The sequence below is a fragment of the Malaya genurostris genome, chromosome 3, assembly GCF_030247185.1.
Source record: "Malaya genurostris strain Urasoe2022 chromosome 3, Malgen_1.1, whole genome shotgun sequence".
NCBI lineage: Eukaryota > Metazoa > Arthropoda > Insecta > Diptera > Culicidae > Malaya > Malaya genurostris.
The window spans coordinates 285,186,259-285,201,428 of NC_080572.1; the positions used below are offsets into that span (position 1 = coordinate 285,186,259).

At 37.4% G+C, this 15,170-nt stretch overlaps 1 protein-coding gene across 6 annotated transcripts in view; it reads right to left on the reverse strand.

Annotated features, from left to right (window-relative positions):
- LOC131435832 (LHFPL tetraspan subfamily member 3 protein) overlaps positions 1-13,547 on the reverse strand; it is a 45,704-nt gene extending 32,157 nt beyond the window's left edge. For 2 of the 6 annotated variants that reach the window (XR_009230547.1, XM_058604054.1), the window contains exon 1: positions 13,360-13,541. The gene's annotated coding sequence lies outside the window, so the exon portion shown is untranslated. The other 4 variants (XM_058604056.1, XM_058604059.1, XM_058604055.1 and 1 more) reach the window with 4 other exon arrangements.
- Positions 13,548-15,170: the final 1,623 nt, after the last annotated feature.

Sequence of the window (15,170 nt, forward strand, 5' to 3'; positions counted from 1 at the left end):
TAACTGCAAATGAGAGCCTTTCTCTTTTGATTATTACACGAAGCCATTATTGCAAATTCTCTAAAGTTTCCAATATAAATCGAAAGATCGTAGTTTTTCCTTGAAATTTTTGCGAAGAGCAAAGCGTTAAATATAAAATCAGTTCGGTAAATCGTGAAAGAAAAAGTAAACAAAGAGAAACTGTTATTTTCAGTTAGGCCCTTTTGTCGTGGGACGGTCGATATGTTTTGCAATCATTATACACACTTAAGACAGATTCTCGAGCTCGGCCTATTGAAATGCCGAACCACATCGGCAACACGACATTTTACTGATTTTTCAGCAACCCACATGCTCTTTTCCGAAATTTGTCGAAGTAATATTCTGATATCTGCTTTACCTTTTTGTTCCTTTCTCATACAGAAATGCTATGCAATCGTTGTGAAAAACGATCTTATAACCAAGGCCCGGAGGGCCGATTGTCATATACAATTCAACTCAGTTCGTCAAGGTCACAAAATGTCTGTGTGTATGTTTGTGTGTGTGTATGTATGTGACAAATAATGTCACTCAATTTTCTCAGAAATTACTGAACCGATTTTCACAAACTCAGATTCAAATGAAAGGTCTTAGAGCAAATTCAGCAGCTGCAAGATTCATATGGGTGGTCTATAATATAACTAAAACTGAAACAAACATATCCCCAGCAAGCCGTTTTAGTTTTATTTATTCGAACAGTTCTACTGTCGAATTTAAAACTGGAATACGCTGCCGTTCTATTTTTCCTATTATTTTTACGTTTCGTCTTTGACTCATCAGTGCAGAGCAGTTCAAATTGAACTGCTTAGTGCTAAACTCGGCAGTTCAATTTGAACCGCTAAGCAGACGTAAAGTTTCTGCTACTTACAGAACACTTTTTGTTTTGCAACGGAGTGCAATGTCTTTTCTGACGTGCCGAACGAAAACGTGTTTTCGACTATTTCTGGCCGATGCAGGTTTGGTCATTTAGGGGTTAGCCAAATTTTGTGCTATATTTGAGCCAAATTTTGTGCTATATTTTTCTATATTTGAAACACAGATGAAATGCTGCTGGGGCTGCCAGTTTGTTTTGTTACAATCTCTAGATTTAAATTTTAAAACTGATATAAATTATGCATCTAGAGCTAGAACACTCCTAAACATGCCCTTATGGTCTAATAGACAGCTATTTAATATTATCTCGATCCGAATTCCGTTTCCGGAATTACAGGGCGATATGCACCAAGAAAAGGAAAAAATAGTCACACACGTTTCTCAGAGATGGCTGAACTGATTTTCACAAATTTAGATTCAAATGAAAGGCCTTACACAATTTTCCAGATTTTAATTTGGATCCGGAATTGCAAGGAAATATGTGCAAATTTATGAAAAAATGCGCATTCGATTTTCTCGGAAATTTCTTAGCCGATTTTCAAAAACTAAGAAGTAAATAAAAGGTCTTAAAATTCTTTAAAAAGTCCCGGAAAAGTTAATCCAGATCCGACTTCCGGTTCCGGTATTACAATGCGATTAGCGAAAATTTTTAATTTCATGGGTATTTTTTCACAAACGATGCCGAAACGAGGTGCACATTTTTATAAATATTACTGTTAAATTCGTCTAGTTGGCAGATCTTGTTAGTTAATGAATATATAAAATTACTTAGGGACTAGTCCCCGGTTTCCGCTTCCGAAAGCAACGATAATGGTGAAGCAGTTAAACCGATTTTCACGAATCATGATTCAAATTAAAGCTCTCATTGTTCTTAAATATAGGGGAGACCGGGGCTAGTTGGCCGATCGGTCGTTTGGCAGAACAGCTTTTCTGAAAAGGCTATTGTGCGCAGTGGCGACATCTATAATGATTTTGGTGAAGCATTAGGTCACCCATGTACCGACGTAATTTTAGGTGTTTCTGTGTTGTCGTTTCTTTTTTCGGCACTGGTGAGTACAGTTTTTGTAAATTAATACGTGTAACGTGGATCAATTTATATTTGATTTCTAAAAACATGGTACCATTGAAAAGAGTATTCAAAACTTTACAAAATGGTATATTGGTTTTCAGTATAACCTTATTTTTGTTAATCGTGATTGCTCTCGAAAACATGCATTGGGGCAGGTTGGCCGAGTTGTAAATTTAGCTTAGAGTAAAGTGCACTTGGATATTCGTGAAATGTTATCCTGTTTTTGGACGGAATTGGATTGAATGTTTATATTGATGATCATAAGGAAAGAAAAGATAATCATAAGGAAGAAATAAGTAATGGAAATAAATTAAAATCATTGACAAATAGAAATAAGAGATTAGAATCATTAAAAGTTGGAAATTGTCGATAGAAAATATAATTCTAATATTGTATGCATCAAATGCCATCAAAACTTTTAGCATTTAGAGTTCCTAACAGGATTTCTCACAGACTGACCCAACCCCGAACAAAACTCGTCCATCAGTATAGGATCTGCAGCAGATGAAAGCCATCCTGAAAATGACAGACCTCTCCCCCAAGGTCGTGAATCCCGAATTTATTCAAAATTTTAACAATTCTCCAATAAAAGCAGCATTGAAGCAGTAAAAAATGAAGCCAAGCGTAAGCGCAAACGCTGGTGGAGGAAAAGGTAAAAAAGAAACTGAAAAAGTGCACTAATGCGGTCGAAACTAATTCCAGAACAGTTACAAAGACTCAAAAATCACGCACTTACACACTTAAAACCATTTCTTGAGCTCGGCATAATAAAATGCCGAAACTGATCAGCAACACGTAAATTTGCTGATTGCTCAGTAATCAATACGCATGTTCCTGAACTTCGTTAAATGTATTCACTGATATTTCGGTAAAATGCTTCACTTTGCCGGAATTTGGCATAATTGCTTGCTGAATTTATCAGTAAACAACAGATATGCCGACATCAGCAGAGACGTTTGCCGAGGTTTCGGAATATGTGCTAGCTGTTGCCGAGATTCAGCACGACAGCTGTCATTTATTGCCGCGTTCGAGTGAAAAAATGAATAATCTTCAAAGAAGCGTGGAAAAACTTGCCAGTAAAAATATTGAATAAATATAGTGACATGTTTCGCTTTATAAAAAGCGACTTTATCAGAGCACTCGCGATTATAAGGGAAAAACACCCAACACGGGGCTCAAAGCGTCCTCGAGACAAAACTTTGGGGGATATGCGAAAAAATAATCCAATGCATGGAATAATTCAATAGATCAAAGTAAGTTTATTTTTTGAACAATATCTTATATGCATCATTAAATATTGAACATTTTTGTAAGCCAAAAATCAATATATATTTTTATTTTCAATATTTCCAGCTCGACTCAAGGTAGCCGCATCTAGAAACGCCGCTTTTTTATGCTACATGTTTTCAGGTAGAGGCTTTAAGCACTACTGGCAACAAATTTGTAAGCCTCCTTTAAGTGTTAATAAAATGAATTTTTGATCCTGAATAGCGTGTTTATAATGTAGAAAAATTACAAACAAAATTAATTGACTAGATTTTTAATTACTGATGATTCGGTAATTTTTTTTTTATTTTTTTGTTTTATTGGATTGCCGAATATTCAGTGAACGTTTCACTGAGCAAACAGTAAATCTTATGCTGACGATTTCGGCAATATTTGACGTTTGTCAAATTTCAGGGTGCCGAGACGCTCAGTTATTTTATTTTTGCCGAGATGATTGCTGATTACTCGGCTGTGCGAATCTCGGCATTTTTTTGCCGAGACTCAGCTAAAAAATTTAAGTGTGTACATAATAAAAATTAGGCACACAGACTTTTTTAGCTAATGAACACGTTTATCTATACAATTGATGTGTTTCACATATTTTTTTAAAATTCGGCCAACCTACCTAACCTTGTTAATAACTATTTTCCTAATCCTCATACAAGAATAAAAAAAAATCAGACATATGCTCAAAAGGTTTATCAAAATGTCTAACCAGAAAGCGTACAGAAATTCCGAAAGCGAAACTCGGCCAACTAGCCCCGGTCTCCCCTACTGTGTAATTTCATCCAGATCCGACTTCCGGTTCCGAAATTTTAGGGCGATAAATGACAAAACACTGGCGTTTTAGAGTGACTAGAACAAGATTCAGAGTGGCGAAATTGTAGCGCGTATGCACGGAATGCATAAGAACGCAGGTTCGATTCCTGTCTCTGAGCGTATCTTTTTCCAATAAATCATTTTTTCTGTTAGTTTTTCATTCATTTGGCTTCTCCAATATATGTTTCCACTCAGTCATTGCAAAACTGAACTTAGTTATGGCGGCTTTACGTCAAACCAACTAAAAATTAATAAATTTTTAAATTGTCATTCAAAATGACGATGCAAAACTTGTACGCGTCGTTACTAACAGACTTATAAAGACTGATGAAGAACGCTCAGCTGAATTGGATACCATCAGTAATCGAAGACTAGAGGTAGAGGTATCCAATAGGTATACGATTCCGACGCATTTCCGTAATTTGACTGCAGTACTTTCAACTTTGAAAACCATACGACTTGCGTCATGATGCGGTCTCAGATGATGATCAAGTGGGTGACGAAACTCATAACACCCATTTACAATCTGAATAACGATTTTACTGGCTAGGTATCATTCCGTACGTCATTTGCACCGACTGATCTCGTAAACCACTGAGCCTCTTCCTACACCCCATACAACGAGCTCATTTTCCTTACAATAGGAGGAAGTTATGCGATCTGGTTTCTCTACAGGAAAGCGAAAAAACAAACAAAAGAATCAAACGCCCGACCGCAAAGTCTTAGCCGGTTACAAACGAAAACAATATCTTCGCGTCACCCGTCAAAGCCACCTGAGAGCATTTCCATAACAAAACTCTGATTGGGGCGGCGGCACACCAACAGCCAACGTCAATGCCGAGCAACGAAAGCATGGCTCACTGAGTCAGTCAGCATGATATTGAGTTCGCTCAAACATTTCTTCCTCGACCATTGTTTCTTCCTATTTTGGTTGCCAGCGAGGGCACTCGCGGACGAATGCCAAACAGCTTTTCCTATTCTCCTCTCACGGGCCCCCCAGTTCCATGCGTTTGCGTCTTAGTCGAATTTTACATAACGTATTTCTACACCTCGTTATGGAGTACTGTTCAGGAATTTTTAGCGGTGAGATGATTTGTTTGGCAATCGGAAAATAGGCTGCGAGAAAATTGAGCCTAGTCCAACCGATCGGCACAGCAAGACCCCTATTGGCAGTAACAATAGCTGGAAGAAGAAGAAGAAACCCCGCTAATCTAATTTGCTATGGGCTACATGACGAAAAAGGTAATTCAGATCCAGATAATTTCGGGCTGATATCGGTCAAGTCGTTTACGATTCAGAGTTCCCATTACATACCCGTTCGAAACTAACTAGTTCGTCCCAATTTTTAGTTTCTAGTCGATGTGCGATAAGTGGAATGTGATTGAATTAGCTTCTATCAATTTTGGGTGTTGGAACATCCACCCGACTGGCCAGGCAACAACCAACCCACTCAATTCGATCATTAAGCAACGCACCGTTTGAAGAATAATAATTTTCAAAACTTTAAGATAAACGGTTACACTGCATCAAATTTAGAAGAGAAAACTTTTCTCTTTCTCTGATGCGCTGTTAGATTTTATATTGTTTTGTCAAAACTGTTTAGTTTATATAGTATTTATGAAGCTCACCTTCGCATTAAAAACAAGTAAATGAAAAATACTTTGAAATTCGATTCTCTGACATTTCCATATATAAATTAAGCATCCTTTGGTCACAATTCCACAAACTAAAATGATTTTTTCAATAACGAAAGAACGAAATAGAAGCTCAATGATTCTATGCGAGATAAACCTTAACAGAAAATGTCTATGCAATTAGTATATCTATTTTGATCTAGTAATCTACTTTTTTGACACGAAACAATAAACACCTTTAATGATTTTTTCGAGAAGTGAGATTATTTTCTGCGTATAAATTTCGAGCTATTGATTTCAAACTGTTTTTTTCAGAAATCATTCAAATACAACTACAGAACGTTTTAAAAGTAGATTTACAAGCTAGATAGTAAAAGCAACCAATGACTTACTTTAGGACATGTTTGGGAACATTCTCGTGCAAAATTAATCAATGACATGGCAGCTATAAATTTTTTAATTAGATTAAAATACACTTTCTACTCATCCAAAGTGAAACTTTCATCAGGTCTTCTATTCAATTAATCCTCATGTTTCGTATTTTTCAAGCAAAAGTTTTTAAAATACGGTATTTACAATTAATGAGTCCTATTAGTCAACAAAATGGAAATTTAACATTAAAACTGGTTGAATTATCAAAACTGGGACGCCTCACTAAGGAAATATGTAGAAGCGCTGTTGCTCTAAATCCAAAAATTTATAGCAGTTATTCTTGCGAATGCTACACACCAAAAGTAATTGTAACAATCCCGATCAATCGAAGCGAAAAAAATTGGACGTATACAACTTTTGGCGAAAATCTCGATTTATCGCATGGCTACTATTCAACGTGCTGAGTATTACTCGTGTAAATTGTGTGAATGCGATTACGGTACTTTCATATCATCTGATATGTAACTGTCCCGCATTGACGCAACTACGTAGCCGGGTTTATGGTTGCCCATACATAGTTGAGTCTGTGTATGCGAAGCTAAAATTGAAGGATATTCTATCGTTTCTCACCCAATATGGTAAGAAGCTATAGTCAGAAAGGTTCATCGTTCTTCATGGAGTGAATGAATCCTTTCTGTATTCACCTTAAATAGGTTTTTAGCAGATTGTTTGACATCCTTTTCTGATTCCTGATGAATGGCCAATTGAAAAGTCTAATAAATTTTGACGAAAATCTCGATTTTCAAAAGTTCGCAACAAAATTGGCACTTCATAAGAAATCTGCAGATTTGCGGACAAATTTGCAGACCTGACATCTCTGTTTCTCGCAAACAAAAGCCACACACTGAAAATAATTTGCATGCTATCAGCATGTGCAAAAAGCATTTGAACTATCACTAAATATAAAACACATGAGATTCATGAAAATATAAACTTAGGCCGTGGACCAGGTGGAAGCAGTACTATGACGAGCATCTGAATGGCGAAGCACAAGATACAGAGAGCGGTACAGGAATCAATCTGGGTGCACGCTCAGCCGACGACAGATTCCCAGCCCCTGATCTGTCGGAGATAAGTGAGGAGATCGGCAAGCTGAGGAACAGCAAAGCCGCGAGCTGCTCAAACATGGAGGAGAGGCACTGGCTAGAGCGCTGCACTGGATGATTTCTAGGATTTGGGAGGAGGAGATTCTACCGCAGGAATGGATGGATGGAGTGGTATGTCCCGTCTACAAAAAGGGCGATAAGCTAGATTGTTGCAATTACCGCGCAATCACATTGCTCAACCCCGCCTACAAGATTCTCTCCCAAATCCTTTGCCGTCGTCTATCACCAATAACTAAGGAAATCGTAGGGCCGTACCAGGCGGGATTTGCTGGAACCTGCGCCACTACGGATCACATATTCGCGATAAGACAAGTACTCCAGAAGTGTCGTGAATACAACGTACCCACGCATCACCTATTCATTGACTTCAAAGCGGCATACGACACAATCGATCGAGAACACCTATGGCAGATAATGCACGAATACGGTTTCCCGGATAAACTGACGCGATTTGTCAAAGCAACGATGGATCGACACGAGTGGCACGATCTTCCGAAAGTCCGTACAACTTTTTGGCTTCGCTAACGATATTGATATTGTAACACGTAACCTTGAGAAGATGATGGAAACCTACATCGGACTGAAAGCTGAAGCTAGGCGTATCGGACTGGCCATAAATGCGTCGAAAACAAAATACATGAGAGGAAGAGGCTCTAGAGAAGAAGCACTACGCCTCCCACCACGAATATTGATAGACGGTGACGATATCGAGGTGGTTGACGAGTTTGTGTATTTGGGCTCACTGGTGACCGCCGACAATGACACCAGCAGAGAAATACAGAGACGTATTTTGGCAGGGAATCGTGCGTACTTTGGACTCAGAAAAACCCTTCGATCGAGAAAAGTACGCCACCGCACGAAATTGACCATCTACAAAACGCTAATTAGACCGATTGTTCTCTATGGCAACGAGACCTGGACTATGTTGGCAGAGGACCAACGCGCCCTCAGTGTTTTCGAAAGAAAGGTACTGAGGACCATCTATGGCGGAGTGCAGTTGGAAGACGGAACGTGGAGACGGTGTATGAATCACGAATTTCAACAGCTGCTAGGAGAACCACCCATCGTACGGACAGCAAAAATCGGACGTCTACGATGGGCTGGGCATGTCATAAGGATGTCGGACGACAGCCCAGTGAAAATGGTTCTTGAATCTTATCCGACTGGTACAAGAAGAAGAGGAACGCAGCGAGCAAGGTGGATCGATCAAGTGGAGGGTGATCTCAGAAGCATCCGTGCCTTGAGTGGCTGTCGACGAGCAGCCTTGGACCGAGTTATGTGGAGACGTATGCTTGATACAGCAAAGGACACCCCAGGCCTATAGCTGTTAGGTAAGGTAGGTAAGGTACCGTGGACCATTGAGCAGTTATTTTTGATCGAATAGTTAAATTTAACTAATACTTCGGTTCATTTCAAAGTTTGACGGATGGAAAGCTATTCGGGTTTATTTTGAATTGATAATAAAATTATATCAAGTGGTATAATACTTGCAATATCGTGAACGTAAGAAGAACTTTGAGGTAAACTTACTTTGTTCGACAATTTAGTGGAATTTTGTATTGGGGTACTTTCTAAGACTGAAAGTATAAAAGGAAATCATACAGACGAAATTTTTACTAAAGGTCTGAAATCAGATTTTTTTCAGTGTCGGAAAATAACTATCGAGTTGTCAAAAATGACCATACTTTCGATCCGGGTTATTTTTGACAATGACAAAATAACTAGTCGACTGTCAAATTTTAACTAAAAGTTAAAATAATTCGCGAGATGGTCCACAGCCTTAACTCATAAAATGAGTGTAAAAATATTTAGTGGAAATCATGCTACATTTATCTGAAATGCCCATCAAAACGATAAGCTTTATCGTTACCTCTAGATTCTGTATGAATTTCATATGAATGTCACATTCTGTTTTGCTATACTCATTTCGACTAGAAAATGAAGTGTTTGAGTTTTGTTAAAATTCATAAGCAAAACACATCACATCCAAAGGAAAAACAGATTAAAACTAAATGAAAAATAATCAAATCTTGCATCTTAGTGAATTTGCACATGAAATCTTAAATCAAATCGTTTTTGTTGTGTATTGAAATGAAAAAAATTGAAAAACATTTGAATCGATCGTAAATTTTTTTTTTAGTGCATGTCTTTCACATAAGGAATGCCAGATTGTTTTGCTGCGTTGTTTGCTATCGATTCTGGTAATGTTTTGACAGTAGATTGCTTGGGATAAAAGATAACAGCTAATGAAAGTCACGCATTTTCTCTAATAACGGCCAAGAAGCCAACTGTCAATATTCACTTTGAAGAAGGATTCGCACAGCACTCGCTATGGCTACCACCATCACCTGTCGAGAAACATAAATTTTTTTGTCTGAAAATTATTCGAAAATGCAAGAATGCTTTCTATTCAAGTATTTGACACCTCATCACGTAATACAGGGTGTTTTTTTGTGTGTCACATCTACCGATAGAGATAACTGGCATTTTGGGCATCAAACTGTCAAAATCACTTCTGGTGTGATTGTTTTGTGTGGAGCTATGTTAAGGGCGGGTAGGATCTAACACTTTTGAAAAATTATGTTTTTTTTTCGTATTTTCTCATAGTAAAACATTTTAAGAATAATTTGTCAAATTTCCAAGGTTATCAGAACAAAACTCTGGAAATTATGGGGCTTTATATTTTCTCATCTCATACTATCATCAGTATATGATATTTGAAAGAAATGTGGAGTAACTGACAAATGCGTTATGCTATTTTCTCACTGAATTTAAGTAAAACTGTTGGATACACTTCATTTTTTGCTACAAGTGTGAGACTTCACTAGTAGGGTAACAGAGATATTTTGGACACTTCATATATTTTGGCCCACCTAACAAACTTTATGGATATAACCGATGTTAAGTAAACCATGTTGCATCAATTTGAAGCTAATCACATTGAACTACCTATTGCGGAAGGGTTTTCAAAGATATGACAACATTTGGTGGATATTTTTACAAAGTGGGCCAAAATTTAAAAAAAAATCTTAATGTGGGCCAAAATACCTCTGTTACCCTAAATAAACCCTAAGATTGAAAATCTCACTCGCACATAAAAAATACAAGCAATGCTAGAAGATTTGGTATGAATTTCACGTTGCCAGATCTACTTGTTATTCTACTCGAAGTAGAAGTATTCTACAGGTAGAGGTAGAGTTTATTTAAAAATAGGTACCTAGTTGGTGACTTCAAAAATTTTCCAGCAAAACTAACACAACGGGGCCCCAACTCCTCACATTGAAATTAGCTCTGCCGAAAAAAAAATGGCGCACGATTCGACGAGTCTGTTTAAAAATCGGCAAACGAAACTCCCGAATCGGCCCCTCGGTGGACAATTTAGTGAACATTCATCGGACCTACGGAGAATTTCCGTAGGACGTTTTTTTTCACAGGGCGAAAAAAAAATGTTTGCTCTTCCGTTGGTTGTTCAAATTCATACTCCAATGATCACCATCCGTCAGATATTCCTTTTTAAAGGTATTCTTGACAGATTACTTGATGGCGGCTATCAGGAAGAAAACCGTGAAATTTCGTTAGTATTTCAGAAAATTTAATAAAGTTTTGATAGGTTGAAAACGAAAGACGGAAGTTTGTTTTGATCAGGTAAAAAGAATTAAGTGATTGTAGACTTTGGGTAAATCATCATAGGGTTCTCAAACGTTTCCACACACAGGAACTTATTGTTCAGAATAATCAGTCGTAGTGGAATCGGAAACTGGTCGTGAGATGAGTACAGTATTGAAATGGCTTGAAGACAATTAAAGTAAATCTAAGATTTCGATGTCAACATTACCATACAATACAATTCCATGTTAAAAGAATCGGCAGAAGATCTGTCTACGTGGAGGTCAAAGTCTGATCTTTTCGTGTCATAAAGCGGTTAAAGTAAACATTGAAACAGAACTGAATGACCAAAACGTAAACTTAAAAGCTAGGTATATAGAAAGAATCTCACAATGGATATTGAAGCGTAAGTTGAAAAGGGTTTTTCTGTCTCGCTGCTTCTTAGGCAAAAGTTCTACGTGGCTAACATAATTTCATTTTTCCAGATAGCTTCGAAATGTCTGATATGACGAGCTATTTATAGCTGCGGTCGAAACACTTAAATTTTCATTAGTAATCAAGGAAGTGCGTCTGAATGAACGAGCTCTTCTTTTTATATAAGTTCTAGCTGGCACACATTTGCTCCCAATTTTTCCATACAAATAAATTGTTGTGTCAGTGGTTCAACTAAGAAAGAGAGTTGAACTCGATTGCTATTCAGTTTTATTAACACGCGCAATAACAGTGCGGTTTTCAATATTTATTGAATCATATCTTATATATCCAGAAGATGGTTATGAACCATTGAACAACTCGTTTACAATTGAAGCACCCACCTGAAATTGAACCAAATCTAGGTTCTAGTGAAAATCGGATTACATCAATGTTAAATGATGTACAACAACTAGTTTCTTATCGTTCTTAGGCTACGGAAGAAGTCCAAACGGGTGAAAAAATGGGTGCCACATAAATTGCTTTCGAGAAAAACGCGTTCAAACTTTTTTGTCTATAAAATCAATGGAAACAATTTATTACTCCAGGGAGCCCATAAGGTCTAACATTTTCAAAAAATCATATTTTTTCTTTTATAATTTTATAATTTTATAATTATTTATTATAATGAAACATTTCAAGAAAACAAGTTTTGAAGTTAATCGAAGTAGAAATCTTGGGCATGTGCGCCGAGCTCTTTTTTCTTCGCAGAATGAGATAGCCATAGATAATAGGTTCATAACTTCGAGAGTTTCGTTCCAATAGGCTTGAAAATTTCACAGAAAATTCTTGAAATGTGTTAATATAAGAGAATATAAAGAATATGATATTTCGAAGATCTTTTCTCGAAAATTTAAAATGATTTTTCAAAAGTGTTAGACCCTACCCGCCCCTTAGTCAGTAGGATCGCCACGCTAACTTCTCAGCAGTCAAGCCATTGTTTCGAGAACAATTAACTATACGAACTATTCAGATAACGGTGGATAGCGAATTCCACTTCAGTCGCCGCATTGTCCAAATTTTGCACTGTCCGATTACTACTTGTTTGGATCGCTGCAGTCGAGGCAATCAAAAATTGGTTCGTTTCGACCTTGGGCTTGAGAGGTGTTTTTGTTTTGGATCCAGAATTCAAAAATTACCACAAAGATGAGGAGACAAAATTCATCTATAAATTTCGGAACTCGAATATTAAGCAACAATATTTTGTGTTCGCAAAACCCTACCATTGTTTTGTATTTCTAGAATTGTTTGCCACACATACAGTCTGCCCCTATTTGGTCGAGACCTTAAAAAATTTCATCAACGTTTCACGCTACAGTGAACAGCAGCTGATGCAAACCACTAAAATGCGTGTATCAACGAACCACACGTAAATCTTACAACAAAAAAATAAGGTTCATCTCTTGCCGTGATCGGTTGCATTCAAGTTTCCTCGCGAGATCGCTGCTTTACAGGGCCAACAGATGAACTTTCTCACAACCAGCCGCTGAATCGGACGCACACAGAATCCCTTTTCAGATACTCGATTTTTTAACTCTGTTCGTCGTCACTTTAGCTCGTCACCGAACACCACATCAGCAGGAAATTCATCACTCGGCACGACCGAAACGAACTGTGCCACTATGTATTATTGGACTGTAAAATTCACACGAAAATCTGTTTATTTCCCATTCTTTGCTCGTTTGTGCTAATTTTCCCCCTCTTTCAGTTTCTTGTAGCAAACTCTCGCACGGCTTTAGTGGGTTTCTGTTGGCATTTTTTGAGCTGGCCTTAAACACACCTTCACAGCGGTAAGCCTTTTTTTCTGTTGATTCTCTGTTTTTCTGCTGCTGCTGTTGTTGTTATGTCTATCCACACATCTTTACGATCACCGTTACAAGCACCCTTGCGAATACACAACGCGATCTTCAACGCCAGCGATGAGGTGCCCAAACAAAGGATCTTTGGGCCACCGAGGTTGAATGAAATTTCCCGAAACACAATTTCAAGCTGCTCGTAGTAAATTCCAGCAAATGTCTAATTTATAACCGCGATAATCGAGAATTTCCTAAAATTCAACACTTACTTCACCACTACTCAGTTACGAATGATCTTCGAACTATCATTCACGTACACAGCAAAAGAAGAATGAAGAAATGAAATTAATTTCAGCAGCAAAACATTCAAATACGAAAGAAGTATAAAACACACAAATTCAGAGGGAAGGAGACGATCAACACGAAAAACACGTCCACTTCGTTCAGGTTTCCACTCCGGACTGTTTCGATCTGCACTACGAGCGCATGAAAAGCTATACCACCGACTGGTCCGCAAGTGAAAGATCACTTTTACGATGGGGGCTCAACATAATGAACTTAGAGCACCACAAAAATATGCTGAAAAGTGTTGCATAGAATTATTTTGATTCCATGAAATCGAGGATTCATCGGGAAAAAATGAAAACATAGACGCAGATCGAGAAAAGATCTTCGAAAAGTTAGTTGGAAGTAAGAAATAGTATTTGGTGACCGCATAACGCTAGTGCTACACGTAGTAATCATGCACGTGCCCCTCGATCAAGCTCACTGGATATGTTTTCGTGCGCAGGATCATAATAAAGCTAGCTTTACACAAACATAGCACTGCCACTCGAAACCTGAGCTATAGACAGTACCAATCTTGGGAAAGAAGTGGTAAAAATTTGGTGTTTCGGACATCGTGTTGGAAAAAGGGGTTTCGACGTCTCACTTCCTTTTCAAAACTCGCCCTGTAGAATGAAAGGGTAGAATTTAATCCTAATGCTGTGAACCATTTCGCGATTAATTTCAACTTTTGGTTGAAATCAGACACTTGAGTGGTTATTTTGTGTCGAGTAGTTCAATTCAACTAAAACTGCGGCCCATTTCAAAATTGGACGGACGGAAAGTTATTCGGGTTTATTTTCCACTGGAAATAATTTCAACTAAAGAATTAATATTAGAATTTTCATTGCAAGATTATTTTCTGTATCGGAAAATAACTATCGATCTGTCAAAAATAACCATGCTCTCGAGCAGGGTTATTTTTGACAACATCAAATTAATTGCTCGAGTGTCAGATTTTAACCAAGAGTTAAAATTAACCGCGAAATGGTTCACAGCCTAAATATCGTAAATTCTTCATTCTCTCAGAAATGTGATCAGCAATTCATGGTAAAAATTTTAACAGTTTTCTTGCCTTCCCAACCAGCAATCTGCAACAACAGACTAATAGTAATCGCATTAAGCTTCTGAATACTAGATCTGGATTCAGGAACAGAATTTTGGTTTGGATTCTGGAACTGAATTCTAAAACTGTACAAATTTTGAATTTAATTTCCGAATTCAGTTCTAAATTCGTTTGCAGATTGCATGTTCAGAGTTCAGAACCATAATTCTGGAAATTAATCCTAATTCTGGATTCTGGAACTGGTTTCTCGGCTAGATTTTGGAACTGAGTTCAGTTTCCTAATTTTTGTTCTGGATTCGAATCCAGTATTCTGATTAAGGATGTCAACTTCAGAATTCAAGAACAAAATTCAGAATATGAGTTTGAGATTCTGGACGTACTTCTAAACCAGAAATTAATTCCTGAATTCAGTTTAAAAATTAATTGCTAAGTTTAGTTTGAGTATTCCTTTTCTGAAATCAGATCCTGCATACTGGAACTAATTTAGGAACTAAATTTATTTCAGTTTGCTCCGATTCGGAATTCAAGTTTAGAATTTAGTTTTAGAACTTGGATTCTGAAAATAAGTTTAATTTCATTTTTCCACCCACCAAAAAAAGTTGAATTTTACAGTCGACCTAATCCCTCAATTTGTCAAATGACGGAAAAATTTATTTGTAATGAATTAATGTAAGATTAGCATGAGTTTTA